Here is a 21,727-nt window from a genome sequence, read left to right as displayed (position 1 = left end):
GTAACTAGATGGTTTTAGCAAGCTACCCTTTCTTCTAAAGTTATTATCCAATTTCAAGTTTTAATCTTCAAAACATAATAATACTGTTTTAGGTAAGTTTTACTTCTAAAATGATATGTCTAAAGTTAAGGTACATAATAATACTTTTTCTAAAATACCATAATAGGTTGTCTATCATATATTTAGACTTGACACAATCTCTTTATGTGGACATAAAATCTTCTTCAATAATCTGTAAGTCCACCTTTACACATGTCCCTCCAATTTCCTATTTTTCTAATAATCATTAACAAATCAAATAAACCTGATTTTCCATTGTACAATATTTAAAAATGCATATTTATATTTTTAAAAGCACAGAGTTATCCTATTGGATTGAAAACCCAAAATAAAAGGTATGTTTAAATGGCAATAATAGTAACCAGCTTACCATAGTTTTCTTTCAGCCTGAGTTTGTAGTTGTAGAGAACAGAAAACTGATCAGATATACTACTGCCTCCTGGTTTTACTAAGTGCTTCAACACCAAGGACTGGAAAAAACCTAAATGCCAGCACTGCTTAGCCTTTTCCAGGCCGGGGATGCTGCATTACCTCAAAGCAGAGCAATCTTCTGAAACTCTTCCAGGGAATCTAGCTTACCAGATTCAAGCAACTGTCCAAGCCGACTTGCAGCAGCAATTACCTTTATTTGTTGGTCCCTAACACTCTCTTTGTGCCATGAAGGTTTATCCCCTCTGCATTTATCTCGTTTGGATTGAAGTCAGAAGGTTACAGGTTTTCAATATGAGATCAAAGGCAGACATGTGATACAGAAAACATTTTCTCAGTTGTATTCAATCTCTCTGAGTTAGTACTTTTCTGGAAATCATACTGGTGTTTCAAATGTATAAATTGTAAAGTATCAGTGATTAACACACACAAACACCCAAACAAACATGCTGTGTATATATGATGTACAGTATAAACAAATAAGACAATACTGCCATCTCCTACATGCTTTTTCGCTTATTCTGCCTTCTATCTCTTGAGGACCAGTAATTCTCTTTGCAAAAGAAAGTGCTTAATAAAACTATGGCCAGACTGCTAACACTTGGCATTTGCTATGATAACAAATCAGAAATGATAGCATCATACAGATTTATGAATATTTTGCTTCCACAGTCACAAACATCAGACATTGACTTTATAAAAAAGTCTTTTAGAATCTCCCTGCTGTTTCCATAGTGATCTCTTTTTTTCTCTTTTATCACAGATTGGCTGAAGTACCGCTACACTTCGTGCATTAAAAAGCTTATCCTCACAACTACCAATGGGATAGCCCTGGAACTACCATCCAAAACAGAACAATGCCTTTGCAAAAAAAAAGCATCCATGATATTTTCTCATTTTTGACAGAATAGTAATGCAAAAATCTGATTGTGTCAAATAAAAACATACACTCAAGTGTACCTTCCACCAAAAGCTAGGACTTAGTGCTCATAATTCCAAACATAGCTATCACCAATGCATATCAGGTTAAAGTTTAGGCGTCCTTTCCCTACACACACAATCCACACACACCCAAAAACTGTTTTAAACTTAGCCACATTTACAATGTTTATTTTAGTTTGATTTTTGTTTGCTTTTAATATGTTTTTTTTAAAAACTATTTAAAAAATGAATAATAGAACAATTTGGGGATATGCCCACTGGGGCTTGGAATGCAAACCTTTATAAAAGTAAAATATAAATGAGGATTCTTTTAAAAACTTTGAATAGCTAATGTCTGTTATAGAAATCTTCGTTCGTATTTCCACCCCAAAATATAATATATAAAGCTTTAAAAGAGCTTTAAGTTAGTATAATATATATACTGAATGTATTGTAAATATATTAGACTTCCTGAGTAATGTGATATAATTGTACATGAATTTCAGGCATAGGACATCTTGTTTTAGAATATCTTACTAGAAATAATTTAAAATACGATCAATTGATTGCAAATAACACTCCTATGGTAATCGTTGATTTGCCACAAGATTTAAAAATAAAATTGCTAATTTACTGTAAAAATTAGTTCATCTTCATTCATTATTAGTTCATTCATCTTCATTATTTTCAGATGACTAAGTGAGCAATTGAATTCTCCTTACATTTTCAAAAGAAGGAAATTTATATCAGATGGCCAGAAATTAAATTAAGTTTAAATATACAATAAAAGCTTCAACTTCTAATAAGAATAAATAATATATTTTTCATTTTTCTTCTGAAATACCTTTTAGACCTCAGAAATTTCCCAAGATGACTCAACCGTCAGAGTGAAAAAGGGTAAAACATAGTTTTGCACAAAATAGAACTGATGAAACGTAATAGCTGCGAGCCACCAGAGAGCCACTTTGGAATAGTGACTAAAGGCACCAAGCTCGAAATAAGGAAAATGTAGGCTCTACTCTTTAAGTAAGCATAGAGCCAGCTGGGTGACTTGGAGCCACTAATTCTTTCTCAGCCATAGAAAGCAAAGGCAATCCATTTCCAAAAATGTTGCCAAGAAAACTCCATTAATTTGCCCTGATACTCTCCAGGATTCAGGATTGACTTAATGGAACAAAAAAAGAGGAGGGATTGATTAATAATATATAAATTAATAATATATAAAAATAAAAAATGCTTACCAACAAACAATTCCTACAGTGGCTTGTATTTAGCCACGTTGGCTGGACTGATGATTAAAAACATCTGGACTGTCAACTATCTGACTATTTTTCTCAATTATATCTACCAAGTTTACTAAAACTTGGATCTGCTTTCATCAGTTTGACCAAATGCATTGTTCATATTATAATAAAAATAACTGTTACGGTGTTTTTCTAAAGAAGCATAACGTGTGATAAAATATTATTCAGAGCTTACAGCATTTGTAAAATAACTTTGTTAACCAGTGGATTAAACCATTTACAATGTTGAGTACACTGTAGCTTTCTATGTTAATTATAAATGAGAATGACTTAAAGATGGGAGTAGTATTTGAGGTAGTTACTTCAGCTAAATTTAGACTTTAATAATCATTCCCAATTGCTATTCCTATTATAAAACATTTTACAAACCCCTTTTAGTCATTATTAGTTTGGAAAACAAAGTAGAGGGAGGGAAAATCAAATTATCCACTTCATAAATGTTAGGTCTTTACATACTTTGAAAATTATTTGAAAGAAGTGCTTCAGACCTTGTGCAAATATAAGCAAAGATCCTACCCTTTTTAGTCTTCCATGTGAGTATAAGAAAAATATACTGCTGCTTTAACTTTAATAAGTAGATTTCTTAGAACTGACAATGTTCTAGAATGTTCTACTTTGCTAGCATTGATATTATGCATTTAATAGATAGCATAAGAATTCTACATTTGCACTCACATATGACCTAAAACTTCTGAATCATAATCAAAGTAGAACATAGAATAACAGAGTTGGAAGATACCTTGGAGGTCATCTAGTCCAACCCCCTACTCAAGCAGGAGAGTCTATTCCAAATATTAGCCTCTACCTAGGATCAAATTCACAGCTTCCTGATTGTGAGGCGAGAGCTCCACCTCTAAGTACACATAGTCTTCAAGATTCAAATAAAGAAATAAATGGTGGCCGCAACTTTGTAATCAAAGACCTGCTCCTTTCTGTATGTTCTGCACTGCATATAAAAATGGGACAAGATCTCAATTATGCAATTTCACATATCATCTTAACTTTTTGACACACAGTCACGGCCTGATTGATCTAATAAATGTTTTTAAAAATGAGTTAAACTTTTCTATTTTGCCACAAGACTGTTTTTAGTACATATGGAAATATTCTTACATTTCAGTACACGTGAAACTGGGAAGTTACATATTAGCTTTATTCATAAACAGGTTACTAATATAGTGTTTTTATATGGAAACCTGAATGCACAATTCAGTTTTCAACCAAAAAGCTCCAAAAAGATATTAGTATTAATCTCTCCTTTTGTCTTCAGATTTATTGTGAAGTAAATATTTGCTCCAAAAGTAAAAATGTTGAACAATAGAAGATACTACAGTCTGTATATTCATGGCTCCCTTGGATTTTAAACCACCTAGTCTCCAATATAAAGACTATATAACCAACAAGTATTACTATGTCTAAATATCAGCCTTTTGCAATAATTGTATTCTATTGTAATGCTCTATGGAAGCCAAAATTGGAAGTAGGATAGGAAGAATATTAAGGCTTTTGAATTTTGATGTTGGAGAAGACTCCTGAGAATACTATGGATGCCCAAGCAAAGAAACAAATGGATAACAAGCAAATCAACCCAAAATTCTTATTCAAGGCACAAATAATCAGCCTCAAATAATCCTACTCTGGACATACTATGCAGAGAAGTGGCTTTCTGGAGAAGGCTCTATTGCTGAGAAATGCTGAGAAAGGTAGATATAAAATGAAGAGGACAACCAGCAGCAAGGCACATAGACTAAGTTAAACACACAATGAGTGCATTATTGGAAGAACTGAAAGACCAAGTTAGGGAGAAAATTATGTAGTTGCTACCATCAACACTCTTATTTTTCTCCTTTGGTTTTGTTGGCAATTGTGGAGGGGAGCCCTTTTGCTTGGCTGACTGAACTATCTCAGAAAACATTTGCCTTTTATTTCCAGAGCTTTAAAGCAGTTCCAGTGGCATAGCCATTCATTTAGTTTGCCTTCTCTTGTTAGCATGTATCCAAGTATTCCCACTGGAGTACCTTCTTCCTCCTTGAGTTCTCTTCTTAGCTTCTTTGTCTCTGTGCGACTTCTTCTATTGTCTTCTTTCTTCCATGAACATCTCCTTTTGCTGCCTTCATGAAGTCCTCTGTTTGGATATACAGTATCTATATGGTCTTCACTAGCCTCCATTATTCTTCTCCTTCAAAAGTAGAAAGTTCTGTGCTGATTGACAAGTATGATTCACAATAAAATTATTTTCCACAGAAGGAAAGCCTGACATACAGCACATTTTTCCTCTCTCATCATCCACCTGAAACATGTACTGATTTTTTTTCAATCTCTACTTAGTCATCCTTTCTTGAGATTTAATCTCTTCAGGCAACATATTTTCCCTAAACACATAAAATAAAGATGCTTGGGTCGCAATACCAAGACAGGATGTAGTAGATTATACACAACATGGGCACTTTTTATGATAGTTGTATTCTGGCTCCTTCATAACCTTCTATTACAAAATCGTTCACAAGTCGTGTATAAGTCAAATATTTCATATTTGCAAAATGGGAAGCTTCCCAATAGCACATATTATGCCAGAAGAAAATAGTAACAATGATTCCTCTTTCTCTTCTGGCTCCATTTTTGTTGTTATTCGGTCTTATCAAAATACAAGAGTTCTAAAAAACACAGTGCTTTGTCAGGCATGTTCGTTCATGATTGGAATTCAATGATTAACTATACTTTAATGTTTCTACTGCCATCTGTATGTTTGGCTTTTTACATAGCTTACATATTTATTTATGAAAAAAATCAAGAAATGTTTAAATTTATGCCAATTATCATTGCCAAAGCATGCCTAGTCTGGAAGTTGTACGATAGATCCATGCCTGAGTCTACATATAAATGAAATAAGAAGCAGCTCTATTTATATTCAAATTAAGGGGAAAGGCACATAGAAAATTGCAAAACAAGAATTCCATCCTCAATAGGAAGATAGCCACTATACCACTATATGGCATTTGGTACACAGTGTAACTGCACAGGTAATAAATGGTGTCAGCTAAACTGCCCATGTAACATCGCTACTCCATGAGCTGCACTCCATGGTTGACCGTATATTTCTAGATGCAATTCAAGGTGCTGGTTGTCACTTTTAAAGTCCTATATGAGTATGGTTAAAACCACAGAGACTTTACCTCTATTTGTCTGACTAGCAGAAAAGGTATTTATAGTTGACCATGGGGAAGATATGAAAGCACTGTTAAGGGGGAAATGAAAGAATATACCATTAAGGAGGGACAAGAGATTATACAGTCCAGAAATAGATGGAAGTTTGAGGCAGAAATACGAAGTAATCAACCATCTTGATTTTTTTTTAGTATATGATGGAAGAGAGAAAAACCTGGACAGGCTTGCTATTATACCTTATAATAAAAATTCCAGGAGTGTTCCTAGAATTCCATTGGTGCTTGTTTTGTTAACTTTGCTTGTCTTCCAGAGCTATCCCTAACATGACAAAAAATGTAAAAACTATATATGTCTTCAGTTTAGTGCAATGATTTTCTGCATATCAAGAAATTCCTTTAGGTACAGAACAGCCCTACGATGTCTCAGCATGTCCAGGAAGAGAAGAGACATTGGATTGTTAAACAGAGGCTACACTTCTACAATGAAAGTTGCTTTTGAAAAGCCAGGTTTCAGCTAGTTTGCTGCACAGTATGTATGGCTGCTGCTTTACAAAAAGCAGTTATTTGAAGCTTTCAGTATAATAAGGAAGCTGTAGACAGTGGAGTTTTAAGGAACTAACATCCACAATAGGAAAACCAGCCAGAAACATCTAACTATCTCAATCCAAAGCAAAAGATTATGGTTTCATGAGGCCAAACAAAATTCCAGGGAATTTACTTTGCTATAAAATGAAGGAAAATCTTATAAAGTCCTCAGCAGAACCTTAGTTCTTCTGTGTCATCATCAATAAATGAACCGACCACCAAAGGAACATCAATCCACTTGCAAAATACTTCAGCCTGAATCATCTAGTTCAAAGGTGTCAAACTGGATTTCTACGAGGGCCAGATCACCATTGTAGTTCTCCATGGGCCGATGTGGGAGTGGGGAGGGAAAGACGGGATGGATGCCTCCTGCAGCACTTTGCTGGTCAAAACAGGACACAGGGCCATGCACAGCCCCCTCACACCTTGTTTTCGATCTTCAAGTCCTCCTGCAGCACTCTGCCAGCCAAAAACAGGCCACATGAAGGCCTTCCTGTGGCCTATTTTTGGCCACCACCCATTTTGCTGGCAGAGGCAGTGTGGGCCAGTCCTTTGATATTTCAAGGCCAGGCCCATGGGCCAGATTTAAGCACCCAGTGGGGCTTGATGATGAAAAAGTGGAGAACATTCAACAAATGATGATGAAGTATGATGAGAGATTCCAAAAAATTGAAGAAGAAGATAAACAAAGAAATAAGAAGATTGGAGACCTTGATAGCAGATTAACTGTGGTTGAACAAGATAATAGTGGGATGCTAAGATGGGAGATGGACAGATCAGAATTTTACACAGAATCATTTTACACAGAATTTTTTGGAGGGAAAGAGGAAGAGGCAGAAAAAGAAATCTCAGTAACTGAATTCCAAGAGGACTGCCAAATGGCAATTGAAAAAGAAGAGGGTGCAGTTGGTGGAAAGGTGGAAGCCAAAGAACAACGTGAACCAAGATCTATGAGAGCTGCTAAACCTAACTACAAAATATAACCATGGAAGAGAAAAAACTGATTACAATTAATATAAATGGACTTAACTCAGCTGTTAAAAGAAGGAAAACTTTCCATAAATTAGAGAAATTAAAATTTGATATAACCTGCCTACAAAAAGTACATATCAAAAAGCAACATGAACAATTGTTGATACAGCCAAAGTTAGGGAAAATATTTACTTCTTTGACACAATGCAAGAAAAGAGGAGTGGCTTTATACATTAAAGAAATTATCCCAGAGAAATTGATCTATACTGATGACGATGGAAGAATACTAATGGTGGAAATAATGGACAATAATATGAAAATACTCCTGATTGCAATCTATGCCCCGACTGACAATCAAGAAAAATTTTATAAAAAATTACACATAAAAATAATTGAACTGGACTATGCTAATATGGTTATGAGGAGAGATTTTAATAGAATTGTAGATAACAAACTGGACTATACAGCACAGAAAACAACAAAGCAAAACAGAAAGACTCTCCCTAAATCTTTTCTTAAAATGGTAGATGAATTAAACTTAAAAGATAGATGGAGAGAAAAAAATGCTAAAACTAAACAATACTCAAATAGACATTTATCATGGTCCAGAATAGATATGATATGGATGTCAGCAGAATTGTTAATTCAAGAAATAAATATTGAAACAAGTACTTGGGCAGATCACAATCCAATGACAATTAAATGGATAGGGCAAAGAAGAAGATCTAGATGGATGCTAAATAATACTGTATTAAAGGAAAAAGACTTCACACAGTGGATGGAGAAAGAACTGGCTTTCTTCTTTAGAGAAAACAAAAAAGAAGATACATCAATCCAGAATGTATGGGATACAATGAAGGCATATGCCAGAGGCTTGATAATAGACTATACAAGGAAAAGAAATACCATGAAAAGACTAGCCTCTAAGGCATTAGAGGATGAGTATAAAGGACTTGAAAAAGAGCTACAGAAAATGCCACAGAAAAAGGACATTAAGTTAAAAATGGATATAATCAAACATAAAATGGGTCTAATAGAAAAAGAAGAATTAGCACAGAAAATCAGAGGTGCTAAACAGAACTACTTTGAAGATGCAAACAAACCAGGTAGATGGTTAGCATATAAATTGAGAAAGGAGAAAGAATCAAGGAAAATATTGCAATTAATAGATGACCAAGGCCAAGTTTGCTATGGTAGTAAAGACAAGGAAATCATACGAGATTATTATGGGAAACTATACACACAAGAGAATATTGATGAGGAAAGAGTTAAACAGTATTTACAGAATGCTAATTTACCCCAGATACCTAAAGAGATTGAAACAATGTTAGAAAGCAATATAACGATGATGGAGTTAACTGAAGCACTCAAGAAGCAAAACAATGGAAAGGCACCAGGCACAGACGGACTTCCTGCAGAATTTCATAAAACAAGAATTGTTGAACCTTCCATTGCTAGAAGTTATGAATGAAGTTATGTTAAAGAAGAAGATACCTGAATCATGGTCAGAAGCTTATATTACACTTATCCCAAAAGAGGATCCATTACAAATCAAGAATTATAGACCTATTTCCTTACTAAATGCAGATTATAAAATTTTTGCTTCAATATTGGCAGAAAGACTTAAAAAATATTTAAACAATTTTATCCATCCTGATCAAAATGGATTTCTGCCAAAGAGACAAATTAAAGATAATATGAGAGTAATCTTGGATACTTTGGAATACTACGAGTCACACCCTGAACAATGAAATGGCTTTGATATTTCTGGATGCACAGAAGGCATTTGATAATGTGAATTGGCGATTCATGTTATTACAACTGGAACAGATGGGCTTTGCTAAAAAATTTATCCAAGCAATAGAAGCTATATATCATAAGCAAGCGGCAAAGGTAATAATAGAGGGAGAACTGACAGACTCTATTGATATAAGAAAAGGAACAAGACAAGGGTGCCCACTATCACCTCTGTTGTTTGTGTTAACCTTGGAAGTGCTAAACAGAAATATTAGAGAAGAAAAGGATATAAAAGGGATGAAAATTAAAAAGGAAGAATTTAAGTTGCAAGCATTTGCAGATAATCTGGTTTTCATTTTAGAAGACCCACTAGAAACAGCATCAAAATTGATAGAAAAGATAGAGGCATATGGAAAGGTGGCTGGTTTGAAAATAAATAAAGATAAGACAAAGATCTTGACAAAGAATATGCTATCAAGACAAAAAGAAGAACTGACAGATCTATTGAAAATTCAGGTCACAAATAAGATTAAGTACTTGGGGATACATTTGACAGCAAGATGCAGTACACTAAAAGAGAATAATTATATGTCATGTCTGAAATATTATGAACACTGAAACTTTGGGTCCTGGTCACTGTTCCTATGATGTACACTGGCTTCAGATATATTACCAGGAATGGTCATTGATTGTTAACCCTTCTTGCTATATGTCAAAATATTTGCATCAAACCATTGACATATCTCAGTCTTTTAATAGCTAACCTTTTCCTTTATTATCATGCAATAGCTTTATATAAGATACCTAAGAAAATGGGCTGCAACCTTTTACAATTTTGACACTATTTTAAGAATATTGATAGTATGTTGTCACAGAAAACCTTTCATATATTTCACATATTGATCTTGTATTTCACATAACATTTTAGGGTAGTAAAAATATTTTCTGCACTTTTTAACAATAAGAATATATAGTAACAATAAACCTTGGTTCACAGCTAAACTTAAGCAGCTACGTCGTTCCAAAGAGGAAGCCTACAGAAAAGATGACAGGATGCTATAGAACCAGGCCAGAAACATATTAATAAGAGTAGCAAAAAGAAGCTACTCTGAAAAATTAAAGAATCAATTCTCAACAAATGAACCAGCAAACCTGTGGAAAACTCTTAAAAACATCACTGGCTTCAGCAAACCTCCTTCCCAGGCAGAAGGAAATCAACAACTAGTAGCTGACCTGAATGTGTTTTACTGCAGGTTTGAAAAGAAACTACAGCCACCTATCTCCACAACCCACATCTCAAACACACCAATAACAGCCAAGCCTCCTACAACTGGCCCCAATCTATTGGGCTCACAACCTCTGGTGATCACAGAAAAAGAAGTGCAAGATCGATTACACAGACAGAAGTCAGGAAAAGCACCAGGGCCAGACAAGATAACTCCTTCTTGCTTAAAAGTCTGTGCTGACCAATTGGCCCCCAGCTTCACCCGAATCTTCAATAGATTACTAGAGATGTGCTATGTTCCTTCCTGCTTCAAACCTTCTACTATCACCCCAGTGCCAAAGAAGCCCTCCATCAAGGAACTGAATGACTACAGACCAGTTGCTCTAACATCTGTAGTTATGAAAATCTTTGAAAGGCTTGTGCTGTCCCACCTGAAAACCATCAGGGATCTGCTGTTAGATCCCATGCAGTTTGCATACCGAGCAAATAGATCAACAGATGATGCTGTTAACATGGCTCTGCATTACATCCTACAACACCTTGAATGTCCAAATACCTACGCAAGGGTCCTCTTTGTAGACTTCAGTTCAGCATTCAATACCATCATTCCAGACACTCTTCTAACTAAATTAAACCAACTAGCGATACCTGAACACGCTTGTAAGTGGATCATAAGGTTCCTAACAGACAGGAAGCAGCAGGTGAAGCTAGGCGGAATCACATCCGATACCTGTACAATCAGTACAGGGCCCCCCCAAGGCTGTGTGCTATCTCCACTTCTCTTCTCCCTGTATACCAATGACTGCATCTCAAATGATCCATCTTTTAAAATGCTGAAGTTTCCTGATGACACAACAGTGATTGGTCTCATTTGAGACAATGATGAATCTGCATACAGGCAGGAGATTATACAACTTGCCTCGTGGTGTAACCAGAACAATCTTTAACTGAACAAACTCAAACTGTAGAAATGGTGGTAGACTTTAGAAGAAACCCTCCCATACTACCACCTCTTACAATACTAGATAACACAGTATCAACAATAGAGACCTTCAAATTTCTAGGTTCTACTATATCACATGACCTAAAATGGACACCTAACATCAAGAACATCATCAAAAAAGCACAACAAGGAATATTATTTCTGCACCAACTCAGGAAGCTCAAACTGCCCAAGGAGCTGCTGATACAGTTCTACAGAGGAATTATTGAGTCTATGATCTGCACCTCTATAACTGTCTGGTTTGGTTCTGCAACCCAACAGGACAGACACAGACTTCAGAGGATAATTAGGACTGCAGAAAAAACAATTACTACCCACCTGCCTTCAATTGAAGACCTGTATACTGCACGAGTCAAAAAGAGGGCTGTGAAAATATTTACAGACCCTTCACATCCCGGACATAAACTGCTTCAACTCCTTCCCTCAAAATGACGCTATAGAACACTGCACATCAGAACAACTAGACACAAGAACAGTTTTTTCCCAGCTTCCGGTTTGAGCTTCTTCAGCGACAGACCGAAACCTCGTCTCTGTGAGGCTTTGATCCGTGCTCACTGCTGGAGCACCCCAAGCCGGCTGCTGTCAGGGCTAAGCCACCCCGTATAGGTGGTGAAGAGGAGGGAGACTGCCTGCAGAGTTGAGGAGAGCCGCATCTTTCCTCCCCAGCTGGCCATTACTCCCTTTCCTGAAGGCAGTTGCAGTGGTGGTCAGAAATGGCCACCACAAAGAAGAACTCAACCGGAAAAGTATGTGCAGAAGAAAGATAAGAGGAGAAAGTTTTGGTTGATCAGGTCAAACAGCAAAAGCAACAAATAAGGTACCCTGGAATTGAAACTATTAAAAAACAATAACATTGTGCCCTAAGAAGATTTTTAAGCTGCGAAGGAGAGAGAAAAGGGAAAAGATTTGGGTTTTTTTTCTCCTTTTCCTATACTGGCAGCTAAGAGACTTAAGTAAGAAATTGGAAAACAATCCACTTTGACATCAGTAGGCATTAATGCTGAAAATAAAAAATCAAAGGGATAATAAAGATTTCTGGATAATTAAAAGCTTTTGAAAACAGGAAAGAAGAGAAAAAGAATAAAAGGGCAGGATCTGGAAGGAAGGAGACTGCCTGGAATTAAAAAAGAACTTACAGCAAAATCTCAACAAGACTTCCAAAAGATACATTCTAACTGAAATATCACAACAAAAACCCCAGGAAGAGAAAGTCGAAAAAGAAATAAGAAGATACAACTGGGACTCTTTGGATTACTTGATGATTTCTGGATTCTTGGTTATTGTTTTGAATGACTAAAATCAATCATGTAGTTGTTTAAAATGGCTCCAATTTTAGAAGAACTGAAAATGGAACTTAAAAAGTACAAAGAAGATGCACAAGAAGGGAGAGGTTCTTTTGGCTTCGTATTTCAGTTTTTAGAAATGGAGATTTGGAATTATGAGAAACAACAAGAAATGCCTGCAGAACAAGAAGATTGCAACAAAGAAGAAGCCATCTTTAATGAACAAGTAATCTTAGGTGGGGGAAAAAAGGAAAGGGGGGAAAGAGAATGGAAAGTTTAAGATTGGGAAAAACAACTCCAAAAAAATAGAGTGAAAAATAAGTATAAAATCAGAAAGCAACAGAAGAGGGAAACGCAGAAGAGAGAATTAGAAGTAGAGAGACAAGGGGGTAAAAAGGGGAAGGAGAAGATGAGAGGGAAGAAAGAAAGGAAAAGAAGTCATAAAGGACAGAAGCAAAATATAGAGAAACAGGGCCTATTTAGAGATAAGGGGTGAAAATTTAATGGAAAAAGAGATCCTGCAAAGATACATAAGATAGTATGGTTATATTAGAAACAGAAATAATTTTAGAAAATATGAAACAATGTATGATTAAAATGTCTGATAAAATAGCTATCATAATTCAGTGGAATGCTTGTCAATAAAGAAATGTAATAAAATTTATATTTAATGATTTATAAAACATGTGAAGAGAAATAAGGGAAAAATTAATTATATGTGTTTATATATTATATGTGTTTTTTAAGGAAGTATGATATTTAATTGAAAAGAAATGTTAAAGATGTTAAGATTTTAATGATTATTAATGATAGAACTGAACTGGAATGGAATGAGGGTTTATAATTACATATATTTACATTTAAAAAAAAAAGAATATAGTGTGTGTTATAAGAATGTACCAAGCAGAATTCGATTGGAAGTTATGTATTATGTATTATATTGAAGGTCATAACCTTAAGGTATATATTGAAGTTTAAATAAGAGTTGAATGGATGTAATTAAAAGATATAAAGGTGTCATACTCCAATTAGTAACTACGGGAGAAAATTTGTTTAATGAGAAAAGATAATATGAAATTGAAACAGAACAGACAAAAGTATAAATATAATGATTTGAATTGAGATGAGATAATCAAAATAAAATTGAGAAAATTAAAAAAGGGGAAAAACTATATAGAAAATGTAAAATAGTATAAGATATGGAATAGAATACAAAAAGGAGCATGAAATTGAGTTTTGTGTCTGGATAAAGAAATTCAACCCAGGACCATGCTATTTTCAAAAAAGATGTTTTACTTGTATTTTGTATGTGTGAAAACCCAAATAAAACTTTACTGAAAAAAACAAAAGTTTTTTCCCGAAAGCCATCACTCTGCTAAACAAATAATTCCCTCAACACTGTTCAACTATTTACAAAGTGTACACTACTATTACTGTTAATCTTCTCATCACTCCTTATCACCCATCCCCTCTCACTTGTGATTGTAAGACTGTAACTTTGTTGCTTGTATCCTTACGATTTATATTGACTGTTTCCTAGTATGATTTGATTGTTGATTGTACCCTATAACTATCATTAAGTGTTGTACGTTATGATTCTTGATTCTTAATGAATGTACCTCTTCTTTATGTATACTGAGAGTATTTATACCAAGACAAATTCCTTGTGTGTCCAATCACACTTGGCCAATAAAGTATTCTATTCTATTCTATTCTGTTCTATTCTATTCTATTCTATTCCCCACTGTTATTGAACATTAGTGATACATTCTGCCAATAAGAATTTTCCTTTTCATTTCCCTTTTATTATACAAATTACCAGCAATAAAGTAGTTCATTTTTCTATTTTTCTGATACAATGAAAAAGATGTAGCCTTTGATAAGACTTGTTCTTGGCAAAAAAAAAAAAAAAGGCCAGGCAATGCCACCAAAATGATGTATATAATAAGTGATTCCATTGCCCATCAATAGCTATTCTTTTGTTATAAACGATTGAAAAAAGTTTTCATTTCTGCAATCTGTCCTATAGTTCACAAGCTAAGAGTATGGCATGGGATGAGAAGTTGGATACTTTGTCATACCTTGAAGGCATCTGTAACTTGCAGATAGAAAATTTGTTTTTCCCCCCCATATATACCGTGTTTCTCATTTATGAGCCCCCCCAAAATGGCTAGGCCGTCTTTTCGGGGGTGTCTTAATTCCCCCCTTGCATCTTCAGGCGGGCGGCGACGGCTTGGATATTGACCCCGGCATTGGTGGGGCACTTTGTATTGGGGTCAATGCAGGCAGCACCATATCCGGGTGTGCAAGAAAAGTACTTCCTAACAGCAAGCCCCCCCACCATTCCCCCCATTTTGCATGTTTTAATATAGGCCTTAATTTGGGGGAAGGGACTTAATTTCATTTCATGCCTCTAAAACATGCTGGGACTTCCTATTGGGGGAGGCCATATTGTTGGAGAAACAGGGTATATATACAGTATACACTTACTGTCATCATAAAATAGCAATTCCGTTCAATTTGTTATATAAATTATCTAATTATGTCATTTAAGATAAAAATAGAGCAATGTACTTAGTGAAATTCTGCTGTTATTCTAAATGAGATAGCTACTTTAGCTGTAACTTATATTTGCATTTTACATGCATCTTCTATTTAAGTAATAAACTAAATGGTTAGCATATAATATGGGTGCAAATCAGTAAAATGTTTATCATACTATAAACATTGGCTTCCCTATATTTACAATGCTGTAAGAGTTTGAAAATATTAACTACAAGCAAAATGTACTCATTAGCTCCAATATGATCACAAACAGACAAATGCCATGGTTTTACATTGCTTTTCAAAGCTGATTTTCTATTTTTATAATCAATTTTCTAAGTAAAGTGCATCCATCATTATGAAAAGGCATTATGAAAGTCATGCACATATTTCTGTCTCCTTATGACAGTGATGGAGAAAGGAACAACTCGTTTCAGCCGACAGTAAGCAGCTGGTATTCTTAGATAAGAAAATCATTGCACATGGACAAGCTTCCAATATTATGCAAAAATAAAGCAGGCAGAGAAGATGTCTCAGCAGTTGGTCCTTTTGTTCAGGCAGCATAATTTATAATCCATATCCATAATATAACTTAATTATCAACTTACACTTACAATAGCTGGCAATGTAACATCCCATGCTGTCAACATATATTGCTGCCACTGTGTTCAACTTTAAGTTTACTAGTTGAATTGTAAATATGTAGAGTAATTCAAGCACACGTATAGCCTTTTGGAAGTGTTAGAAAATTGTATGCCACCCAGCATTATCTTGAGGTAAGCTGGGCAGCCAATACATTTTATAAATAAATAAACTCTTCTTTCTTAAAAAGTAAACCAGGATTGAATACCTGTTACCTGCAGTTCCTTCACTTTTTCTTTATTCACCCAGCAGCTTCTATTGTGCGTAGCCATTTCCTCAATTTATATTGAAAGGCATTTCAAAACTGTTACACCATTAGAGGTGTGGTTTTTTCCACTATTAGACACTGAATTGAAACAGGTAAGCTCTGATTTATTCTGCGCCAAAGGGAATTTTTTCTGAAGTTCGAAATTGATCCTAAACCAAATCCTGTGGTCAGTGAACATTCCTAAGTTTTTTCAGAGTGAATTAATTTTGAAAATACATACATGCACACACTCTCTCACACAGAGATGAATACATATCCATAAACATGCACTTATTAGACAACACCTGCCCCATTGGGTCATCATTTCAGAAATATTTCCTGCCTAAACAACAGAATGACCAAAGACAAGTAAAAAAAGGAACAAGAACAACTTCTGACTTCCTGCGGGCTTCCCCTATTGAGTTTCCTTCTGGGTATCTGGCAGGGACCAACAGAAATTTCCCTTCCTTTCCCAATAGGCAAGTAACAGCTACTGTTGTGTGTGTGAGAGAGCAAGTGATTGTGAAACTTATTAGAAACCTGTCACAGAATGTTGAAAATAAAGTTCACATGACAACAACAGCAGGTCAAGCAGAAGCAGCTGTCAATAAGTATGAAGACTCACAGCTTCCCCAAATTTCATTCCCTTGGGAATCATGAGTCCCAAATTTTGGACACATTCTGTAAGTTAATTCATTTGAAGTTCAAAAATTGTCGTCCTATGATGCACCATTTTGCCCCAATTAAAAGTCACGACAATGAGAGTTTAAGAGAATATAGACAATAGTATGTAGAATTAGGAATCACTGTAGTATTATCTAGAAAGGCAGCAGTAGTATGTTGGAAGAATTTGTCATAATGTTTGGATCCATATAGAATAAAGCAATAACTGATTTAAATTTAAGACTGAATAATTCAAATGCAGTATGATGATCCTCTTTCTGCTCAGTATGCAGTTGCATGTTTAAATAAAGATTCTTAAACTTAGTTTTCTAAACATTTTACTATTTCTAAATAAGGCAGCAATATTTATGTAGAAAATTAGAGAACAAAAGTCTGTGTGTTTATATCTTGTAATTAATGACTGTGTTAACATAGCTCAGGAGGATGCTAAGCATATGTGGGCTGTGGGAAGCAAAAGAGGGCAGAGAAAGAGATCAGAAAGCAAAACTGATTAGTGAAACATAGATGTAATGTTGTGATTTAACTGCTTATTTCCATTTTTTCATTGTGTGCGTTGGAGGAATAGGCAGCCTAGCTCATTGAGCTCATTTCCATTTCCATTTCAAAAATCTCACACTAATTTAACTTCAGCTTTACTACTGTGTCTAGAATATTCACATATAAGGTGAATTCAGATAATGTTCACACTGTTTTAAATTATCCATCGTGTAATATGATACCATATTAATTGGCATTTTGCTTTAAAATGTTATTTCTAAACATACTTTGCAAAAAAAAAACCTCAATAAAACATAGCTATCCTTTGGCAATATAAACCTCCAAATCTATGCTGGTTATTAACAATTATTTTTGTTTTAAAAACATACAGTGAAGGAAGAGAAATATCCTGAACAACAGCTAAAATAGATAACCAAACACTTGGTTCATGGATGTCAGGAAGAAGCAATATCAGAAAACTATGTAAGAAGACTGCTTTGCAAAAAATGCAGAGATATACCCAGATTTAAGAGGGTGCTTAGATAAGATGCACTCGGTGCTTTTCCCCAAGTGTTGCTACTACTATCCATTTACTTGAGTTCTTGAACTTTCAGAATAAAAAAATCATAATAACTAAGGACCATTATCCATGCTCTTCATCCCTACTTTTGTCTACCCACTCAAACAGGATAATGAAGAAAAACAAGGCAGGGTCCAGAAGTTTGGCACGGAGCTCTATTATGTATAACGTCCCAAGAAATGATAGCATCTAATATCAGTCATAAAAGCACCCTCATGATTGCTTCAGAAACCACCTGGTGATTGCATCATTTATGGTCCAATGATGAGAAACAGATAAGAAGGTTCTTCACAAGGTTTATTATTAGTTAAACAAATCTATATGGTTAAGAAATGATTATCCTCTCTTGGTCTCTCATTTTCCAGTCTGAATATGTAGTTTAGACAGATGCTTTTCTATCTTTATGAAATTCATAATAAATCTAGTTTTTTCTTTCAATATTCTAATTAGTTTTCTTCTAATTAGTTTTCTGATTAGTTGTTAACATTTACAGATAGTTAGGCCTAAGCCATACTCTGCTTCCTGTAATGGGGGTTCCTGCTGAATTTAAGTCTCCAACAATATTTTTGTGATGTTCTAAGTAAAAAAATATTTAAATAAGATTCATAATAACCAATGATAAAACTGAAAAATTATATATTTTAAGAAGCAAAAAATAGAACTTTAACAAACATTAAAACAACTGTGTTGAGATTACAAAAGAGAAAGTTGTCACAGCAGATGATAACGCCAAGCTGACCATGACTGATCTTGAAAAACTAAACAGGGTAAAGACTTGATTGCACTGAGTGAATCCCAGAGCTGAAGACTGGACAGGGAAGTCCAAAGAATTTCCTGGAAGAAGGCAATGGAAGTCAGCTTCCATATTGTTGCTAAGCAAAGAATGGAATGTGACCATACAGTTACTAGGATTTGGGTTGAATGTAAGTTACTAAGTGCAATTAAGTGGAATTTACTTAAGTAATTATATTTAATTTCCAAGTTACAAGTATTCCCTCCTTTTATATAACAGGGTAATTTAAGGCACAGCTAATTAAAAGCACCAAATTTTAAATAACAATCTGTTGTATATAACAAATGTTTTTGTATTTAAAGATAACAAAACATGTGAGAAGGAACAACTGTCATGGGATATTATAACAATTGTGACTCATTTCAAATGGAATCCCTTATCAAAGGCTTTTGAGTAAATTGAGTGATAATGGGATAAGAAGAATTGTCCTTTTATGGATTGCTAACTGATTAGAAAACAGAAGCCAAAGACTGGGAGTAAATGAATGGTATATCTCAATGGAGAAAAGAAAAAACTGGAGTTCTTAAAGAAACTGTGTTTTTAAGACTAGTGATTTTTAAATTATTCATACATTATTTTGACTGAAGGGCAAATTCAAAAAGTTTTACCACTGGTTTGGTGGGCCTGGCTTGGTGGGCATGCTTTGCACACGTGCACACACTTTGTGCACACACATGTGCCAAACACACACTTTGTGCAGGTGCAGAGGCACTCCAACTTACCTCCTGCAAGCCTGCACTCTCCTGGTAGCTTCATCAGCTGCCGCACAGCACTCTGCTATGCCGTGCAAAACAGCTGCGCTTAAAAAGCAGAGGATAAAGGTGAGTATCAGAGCCCGGGCAAGCGGGTGGGCCGGTGGGGATTTAAATTTTTTAACCACCAGTTCTGTGGGCGTGGCTTAGGTGGTGGGCATGGCTTGGTGGTCATGTTATTGGCTGGGTGTGGCCAATGCAATATTACTCACATTGAGGCACGCATCTCCTCGCCTGGCCTCTCATGGCTGTGGAGATGCTGCAACAGTCATAAGTGTGAAGAATGGTCATAAGTCACTTTTTTCAGTGCCATTGTAACTTTGAATGGTTACTCCATACCAGCAAAGTACCAGCAAAGGAGGGGAAAAAGAACTCCAGAGAAGCTCCTGAGAAGACTAGTCCTGCCAAACATGTAATAAAGGTTAACAGAGAAGCAGTTTGTATAAACAACACCAGAATGTTTCCTTCCTGCCTTCCTTACAGAAATAGGAAAGTAATTTATTCTAACAACCGGTTCTCCGAACTGCTTAGAATGTTAACAACCAGTTCTGGCAAATAGGTGCGAACTGGTAGAATCCCACCCCTGGGGTGGGCCCAACAGCAGAGCAGTGGAGAGCGGTGGAGAGAACTGGTTCAGTCTCATCGCCGCTACCAGCTCAGCAGAATTGGGCCGAACGGTAGAATACTACCACTGCTGAAGGGTAGGCAGCAAACTGGTCAAGTGAAGATGATATCAAACCATTCACAGTGGTTGAAATAAATTATAAAGGGCCAGATGGCAAATGCAATTCAATTTTAAGTTAGTGAAAAATGATACACAATGAAATGAAAAAAATCTAATTTTACATATTCATTGATGGAGTCTGAGCTATGTGTAAGTACATGGTGGGGGAAAGAATTCAAAACCATAGCAGATAGCTCAGTGGACATGCCATCTCATTGTGTGGCAGCTTGTGAAAAAGGCAAATTCCATACTAAGGTTCATAAAGGAACTGAAAATAAAATTGGCATCATTATAATGCCTTTAAACAAATCTGGGTCAACATCTGATTCAAGGGTGGGATTCAAATTTTTTAACAACCGGTTCTGTGGGTGTGGCTTAGGTGGTGGGTATGGCTTGGTGGTCATGTTATTGGCTGGGTGTGGCCAACTCAATATCATTCACATCGAGGCACAGCCTCTCATGACTGTGGGGAAGCTGCAACACATGGGAGTATGAAAAATGGTCATAAGTCACTTTTTTCAGTGCAATTGTAACTTTGAATGGACACTCCACACAAGCAAAGGAGGGGGGAAAAACTCCAGAGACATTCCAGAGACAGGAAGTCTAGTCCTGCCAAGAATGTAATAAGGGTTAATGGAGAGGCAGTTTCTGTAAGCAACACCAGAATGTTTCCTTCCTGCCTTCCTTACAGGATTAGGCCAGTAATTTCTTCTAACAATCGGTTCTCTGAACTGCTTAGAATGTTAACAGCCAGTTCTAGAGAATAGGTGTGAACCTGTAGCATCTCACCCCGATCTGATTACTGTATTTAGTTCTGGTTTGCCACATTTGAAAATGAATACAGGAAAGCTCATAGCTGGAAAAACGACAACTAAAATGATCAGGAGATTTAATATTTTTCTGGATACAAAACAACACAAGATGTGGGACTCTTTAGCTTAAAAAACTGAAGATGGAAAGGAATCAGGTTATAGAAATATTCATGAAGAAATGGACAGTGAAAGATGTGAAGTCTCCCTTTAAATCTGGAAATAAAAAATATGTTCCCGAACAGTGTAACAACGAGACCTTTTGGGATAATGAACTTATTTTATTTCCAAACTGACAGGATTCAACTTCCCTAAATTTCTAATACAACTGTTGGTTTTGAAATAGCTTTTTCTGGTACTGTTCCCACTGTACCTTCAGGGTGAAATATGCCTATTCTTATGAATTTTATTTATTTATTTATTTGATTTGTCAATCACTTACAAGATAATAGGTATAAGTATATACATAGTTATGAATACATGAAATAGGTACATATAACAAAAATAAACAATAGGACAGGGATGGTAGGCACATGGGTGTGCTTATGCATGCCCCCTAGAGACCTCTTAGGAAAGGGGTGAGGTCAATAGTAGGCAGTTTAAGGTTAAAGTTTTGGGGTTGGGGGAAGAAACCACAGACTCAGATAGAGGATTCCAGACATTGACCACTCTGTTGCTGAAGTCATATTTCCTGCAATCAAGTTTGGTGCGATTAACCTTGAGTTTGTATCTATTGTTTGCTCTTGTATTGTTATGGTTGAAGCTGAGGTATTCATTGACAGGTAGGACATT

The 21,727-nt window shown here is 35.6% G+C and overlaps 1 long non-coding RNA gene across 1 annotated transcript in view; it reads right to left on the bottom strand.

Annotated features, from left to right (window-relative positions):
* LOC148125612 (uncharacterized) overlaps nucleotides 1-21,727 on the bottom strand; it is a 146,516-nt gene that overhangs the window by 3,207 nt on the left and 121,582 nt on the right. The gene's annotated exons all lie outside the window — the stretch shown is intronic.

This window comes from Pseudonaja textilis, chromosome 5, assembly GCF_049901715.1.
Source record: "Pseudonaja textilis isolate UNSWEBS1 chromosome 5, rPseTex1.2, whole genome shotgun sequence".
Classification (NCBI taxonomy): Eukaryota; Metazoa; Chordata; class Lepidosauria; order Squamata; family Elapidae; genus Pseudonaja; species Pseudonaja textilis.
Note: the sequence above shows the minus strand (reverse complement) of the source record. Positions and strands in the feature narration are given on the sequence as shown.